We start from the raw sequence: 6,684 nt of genomic DNA, 5'->3' as shown, positions 1-6,684 counted from the left end.
GGGCAAACAGGCAGAGAGTACCTGGGAGCAGTGGCCCCTGGGCTGGAGGGGACAGAGGGAAGCGCAGCTCTGCCACCGTCTCTGACTGTGCAGGGGCTGGCCACCACGGGACCCTGTGTCAATCCTCAGCTTCTGAGGCCAGAGAAGGCAGTCAGCTTCCATCTCCACCCATCTCTGAAACTGATTTCCAGTTATAGCCAGACAGGAGCCAGAGAGTCATGGGTGACTTGAAAACTTCAGGCGACCCAGGGAAGCCTCCTCACCCAACCACAGACAGTATGGTTGAGTGGTTGGCGTGGGAGCCCTTGGGCCACAGTCTGCCGAGTATGTGCATGAAGGATGCAACCTCTTTGCGCCTCAGTTTCCTCCCCCAGAAGTTAGAGATACCAGTCCACACCTCTCGGGGCTGCTGTAGAACACTAGGTGGTAAAATGTGTGCCAAGCACTCAGCCCTTGCCAAGCACTTAATAACTGCACGGTGCTGTTACTGCTACTGGCAGGCTGGGGTTCAGAGTAGCCAGAAATGAACATGAAACTCAGTCACCCAGGGAAGGATGTGGCCTCTACGCTCCTCTAAGGGCCTCAGTATTCGGACCACTGAGACCTTCTCTCCGCCAGAGCCAGATGGTGTGAAAGCCTCTGCCCCCCAGGGGCCCACCGAAACCAAACAGTCATTTATCTCGGTCACAACTGCAAATTCCTAATTAGATAAACTCCCCCACCACCACTGACGGCCAGTCTGACAGTGGATCCCTGTCAAGCCGTCGCGATCCGATGTTATCCACTGTCATCTTCCAGTGGGTTCTTCAGCTGCTGCGGCCTCATTGTGGCCCGCCCTCCTCCCGCCACAGCCAGGATGGTAGCCCCAAGCCTCCCTCTCCACCTCAAGCTGATCAGACCTGTCTCCCCACGTACTCCCCCCCAAGGAGTGGCAGTGCCCTGGGATGCCCAGTGGGAGTGCTGACCTCCCAGGAGCAAGGGCTTCTGTGTTTCAAAACCCCGTTCATCCCTCTAGAAAACCAGTCTCCAAGAGCCCAGAGCTGAGCCATCAGGACCTTCCCTTTCACCCAGAGCTAATCCCTCCCCACCGTCTGCAGCCTGACAGGAGTAGTTGGGGGGGTTAGAGAGCACCTCCTCTATCTCGCCCTCTCAGATCCAGCGCCTCGTTTTTCAAATTCTAGTGTACTTCGAGTGGAGAGGAAGGAAATGTACCTCTGGCCGACATGAAAAGATTGGTGGGGTTGTAATGGAAAGACGGAGTGGAATTCGGATTTTTTTTTTTAAGACTATTTAAACTCTAAAAATAGACAAAAGACCTGGTCCGGGGAACACGGGGATTCTGTTTCATTTCCTGGAATCTCCCAGTTGATAGGCATGAGTGTTTTGTGAGCACCTACTGTGTGCACAGCACTGTGGCAGTCGCTACAGGGGAATAGAGGGGGGAGAAAACAGGCCTTTGCTCAGGGAATTTGGATCCCAAGGGAGGAGTCAAAAGCAGTTGATACAAACGTGACTTGAGTGCAAAACATGTAGCGCTGCAAGTCGGAGGAAGATGGAGCCTCGGATGACCATTCAGGGAGGGCTTCCTGGAGGAAGAGGCCATTGAACTGAGGCTTGAGGGGTGGATAGGGTGTAAAAAAGGCAAAAGAGCAGGAGAGGCTGTAAGGAGCAGCTACGGCTCGCTGGATGGAGCTTCTTTGTGGAATAATATAGGAAGGTTAACTTTAATGACTAACATTCAAGGTCTTACCCTGTGCCGGGCACAGTATTATTTACTTGGTGTGGATTATTCCGTTTCATCCTCAGAACAACGCTGTGAAGGGGGTGTGAGCATTCCCATTTCAGAGATGAGGAAACTGAGAGCCAAACAGGTTAAACGGCTTGCCCAGGCTTGCAGAGCTGGTGGGCAGCAGAGCCAGCGTTTGAGCAAGCAGGGTGGTTGGTTCTACCTGCTAACCATTTAGATGCCCCACCACTGCCAGTCTGACTCTAGGGAGGGCGCCTCCAGGGGGGAGTGGCAGGTCAAATGGGCTGGAAAGGACGGTGGCAGGGGTTGGGGCCTTCAAAAGCCCCCAGCCACAGGGGCTTCCTGAAGCAGAGCCCCCAGACCTTCGTGGGGAGCCCTAAAATGAGTTCTCCCTTCAGTGCACAGGTCCCCGGGGTTTGGGGAAATTGGTTAAGGGATCTGGGGACTCGAGGTTTCAGCTTTTTAATATCCCTCACTGTCCAGGCGGTGGCAGTCTGTGCCGCCCACCCGGTTATTTCAGTCTGTTCTGAGAGATTGATGGCCCAGGTTCTGATTTAAGACCTGCGGCAGGGATCCTCAATTTGCCCTGTCTCACAGGGACGCTGACAAGGCAGCCAGGGCGTGGAAGATGACTCCTGGCTGGCCCCGAACTTCAGGCCCGAGAGCCTGAAGCACCTGTAGAGAAAGTTCCAACCTGAAAAGCCCGGGCAGAGGCGGCAAGGCCCCGTGGACCCGTCCTCTGGAGCCTCAGTTTCCCCACGGATGATGTGAAAGAGAGGCCCACTGGATGATAAGAGTTGGAGGGGGCCTCAGAGGCGAGCTAAACCAACTCCCTCGTTTCATAGATCAGCAAACTGAGGCCCAGAGAGGTTAAGCAACTTAGCCGAGGCCACACAGGAAGTGAGTTGAAGTGAGTGGGTCTCCAACTCTTGGGAGGAAAGGTCTCTTACTTATCTCTTTTTTCCCAGTTCTGTCCTGTCCTAGTTGAAGTCTTATTCTGGATGAATTCTTCTTCTAGATGAATCAAAGGACCTCAACTTCTCTGTGGTTGAAATAAGGCAAATATTTGAGGACCTTACCTGGAACCTCAGCTTCCTTAGGAATACGTGATCCCATTTCTTTCTCATAAGAACCCTGTGGGTCACCAGGCCCACAGGTCACCAGGCCTCATGAGCTCCTAGATTCAGAATGTATCATTTTGGCCAAAACTCCCAAATTCCTGTTCTTTCCAGTTCCTGCCCTGTCAGACGATCCTCAAGCTGAAGCCCCTTGAAAGGTCACCCTACTGTCCCAGCTAAAGGGTCTCTGAACCTCTCAAAGGGAATGTGTGCTGTTCCCAGACCAACTTGACCAGTGCCATCACCACTGACCACCTGTCTTGTCTGCTCCTGCTCTAGAACCTTCCAAAGGCCATGAGGCTACTTGAAGTGCTCCCACCATGTACCGTGTCTCCCTGATTTTGACCTTTGTGGGGAAGCTAATGTCCAGGCCAAGAGGTGACTCCTGATGCCCCCAGAGCCCCAGTCCTTGGGCTGCTAGAGCCAGAAGAGCAGCCTCTTCCCCAGCACAGGGGTCCTAGGTAATAACAATTTGCACTCTAAGTTTCCCAAAACCTCTGTGTGAAGAGCTTGTCCTGCTGCTGTCTGCAACCTCTAAGCCCGAGCCTCAAATGCCAGCCAAGGGACGAGGGAGGAGGCCCTGTTCCCTCCTGACTGCTCCTCTTCTTGAACCTGTTCCCAACAGACAGTCCCTCTCCTCCAGTTACAGAAGTAAATCAGAGGATGCCAACAGATCTTAGCGGATGGCAGGAAACAGGGGGACTAAGCGATTTATTTCTGGGAGGTAGCCAAGCCACAACACACCTGCTACCCGGACCACCCCGGGCACCTCAGGGCTCCAGCCCTCCTGGGCCTGCTGCCTGGAAGGCAGGAGGGGTCTGTCTCCATCCTCCGCTAACTGACTCAGGCCGTATCCCAGCCTGCAGGCTCCATCTTCCTTCCTCTGGCCTCACTCAGTCCAGCCCAGATCTTGCCAAGGCAAGTTCCCCCCAGTTTCTGGGAGGAAGGAGAGGTCACAGAAGGTCAGATGGCCACTTCCTTCTGGAGGAGCCGCCTCTGAGGAAGAGGTCAGCACAGAAGTTGACCTGCCCTGAGCCGCTCTGCCGCCGTGGCCACACGCATCCCGGAGGCCCAGACTGAGGACAGATGGTGTGCTCTCGGGATCCAGTGTCTCCCTAGGTGCTTCCGAGGGCTTCCTTGCTGGGGGGGCGGTGGGGGTGGAGAGGTGGCCCCATCGTGGTCTGGGGTCACCTGGAGAGGACCTCCACCTCCGGCTCCCCATCCAGGGCAGACCCCAGGACCCCCAGTCACACAACCATGGGGGGAGACGGACAGACTGAGCAAAGGCAAACAAGGCCTGAGGTGGGCCGCGTCCCCGGGTCCGATCTGAAAACAGGAGTACAGTGAACAGGCCCGGGGGCGGGGAGGTGATGGGGGCCGGGGGTGGACGGTGCAGGGTGGTGTGCTGCAACGAAATCCTGCATCCTGGGTCATGCCCAGGCCTCCACGTTACGGTGGCCAGGGAGGCTGGCCCAGAGGAGACAGGCCCCTGGCAGGGCTGGCCTCACACCTCTGGTCCTGTCTTCAGAAGCCTCGGCCCCTGGGTGGGGCAGTTCAGACCAGGGTGTAAGGTCCAGCTTGGAGCCAGGCCAGCGACAGGTGGAGAGGCCCCAGCTCTGAGAGGCAGGTGCCCAAGCTGGCAGGATTAGGGAGGGAGGGGCAGTGTCTGGGCCCAGGGGGTAAGTAAGGGCACATCCTGGTACTATGGGAGGCCAGTGGGGCCCTGGCTCCCACTCTGGGGCCACAGGTTACCTCGAACAGCCAGGAAAGGCCAGTCTGATCTCCTGAAGCAGAAAGAAGCCAAGCCCCAAGGAAGCCTGGGATTCCCATCGGGAAGCCCTTGCCCCTACTCCCCAGGCCCCATCCCCTCACCTGCCTCCTGGCCAGCTCCTCCCTCTCCTGCCCCCTGCCTCTCACTCCTCACACGCCCCCACTTCCTCTAGCTCATGGGGACTCACCTCATGTTGGACCCCGTGGCAGTCCCTTCCCCAGCCCTGGCTGGCGCTGAGAAGGTCACATTCTCTGCAGGCAGATGGTGATAAGCAGGGCAAAGGTGGGCCCCACACTGAGTCTCAGAGGTGGGGCGCGGAGGGTGTAGGCAGGTAGATGCCAGGAGATCCATGCTGGGGCTGTCCTGAGGCCTCACCTCCCAGGAATTTTGGAGAAGCTCAGCAGGCGCGCAGATTCACCTTTTGTGCCAGGACGCAGAAGTCTCCGTCTGGGAGGGGCCGACCCTGAGGCAACCATGAGGCCTGCCTCCTGGGCCGGTTCCCGGGTGGGCTGCTGCTTCTAACCGGTTCCCTGTGGGCCGCTTCCTCCAGACTCCCAGGCTGTCCGCATCCATTGACCCCAGGAGGGGAGAAGGGGTCAGAAAGTGTTCAGCATCCACATCCCCTTTCCTTACTGGGTCCCCACTCCTCATCTGCCCCCAACTTGAGATGCCAGCTCAGGAGTCCACCACCTGCAGGCACCCCTGCCCTGGTCTTTCAGGAGCCGGGAGGCTGAGCAGAGACCCAGAGGTGTCCTCGGGGCACCCCCTGCCCAGCCCTCAGGCCAAACTGGGAAAACTGTGGCTCCTTCCCACCTCCCTCTGGGGCGGGAGGGGACGAGGGGTGCCCCGCCGGGTGTGGTCAGCCCTTGGCCAGCGGCCCATGGGCACCTCGCACTGCACAGCCGGCCCTGGTAAGCGCTGCACCGGCTGGCTCTGGGAGCTCAGCCCAGGAACAATGGAGCCATTCAAGCAGCCTGGGCTTTGCAAAACAATGGCCCTCTTGGTCTCTGTCGGTGGCTAGACGGTGTGTGAGTGAGAATGTGGGGAGGGTGGCGGCGGTGGGATCTGGAGGTAACTGGAGAGCCAGGCAGAGGCAGGAGAAGCAGTACTGACCAGGGACTCATTTATAACAATCCTGATGGCCATCCTCTGTTAGACAACTCCTCTGTGCCCAACACTGCCCTAGATACCTGCGTTATCCTCACAACTCACGAGCGAGCCAGCTCCAGCAGGACCCCACTTTTTAAGACAAGGGACTCAAGGTGCAGTTATGTAAGCCAGAATAATGGTAACTCCTTGAGAGGGGTATTAACCAGGAAGGGGCATAAAGGAACTTTCCAGGAAAGTGCAAAACTCTCTGTTCGGGTGGTGGTCACATGGTTGCACACACACACTTCCATTGTGCTGTCCGCTGGAGATATGTCCGTTTTGCTGTAGCTGTATATAGGTCGCTCTATGTAACTTTATATTTTTTAAAAAATGACAGTACCTCCATAGAATGGAATATTACCCATAATTAAAGACGAGGGAAGCTCTTTATAAACCTCTTTATATATTTTACCTTTATATAGCTCTTTATATACAGATCACCATGATACACAGAGTTAAGTGAAAAAGTGAGGCACTGAACATGAGTTCCCAGATAGTACACAAACACATGTTTAAAAATACTGTCTGTACAAATCCGTCTGCATAGATTAGATCATCTCTGGATGGATACACAGTCCCCACGTGCCGGAGCCTGCCGGCAAACGAACTGGTCGAGAACGCAATTACCAGAGTACCTAAGAAAAATAAGACTTAGAAAGACTTAGAAAGATGGGGTTGAGAGGGACGGAGTCAGCTTGCGTCTGACTCCGCCAACTTTATTGAAGAATACCACCCCTATATATATGCTAACAGGAGTTACTAATAGATTAAAGGTTTGCATATGTGCAGAGCTACAGGCACAGATGTTTTAAATTCCTCCACTTAAGATCAGTAAAGTATTACCCTAGCACCCAACATGACTGAGATCAATAGAACATTAACTGGATAGAAAACAGGCT

The sequence above is a fragment of the Odocoileus virginianus genome, chromosome 10 (assembly GCF_023699985.2).
Source record: "Odocoileus virginianus isolate 20LAN1187 ecotype Illinois chromosome 10, Ovbor_1.2, whole genome shotgun sequence".
Lineage (NCBI taxonomy): Eukaryota > Metazoa > Chordata > Mammalia > Artiodactyla > Cervidae > Odocoileus > Odocoileus virginianus.
Note: the sequence above shows the minus strand (reverse complement) of the source record.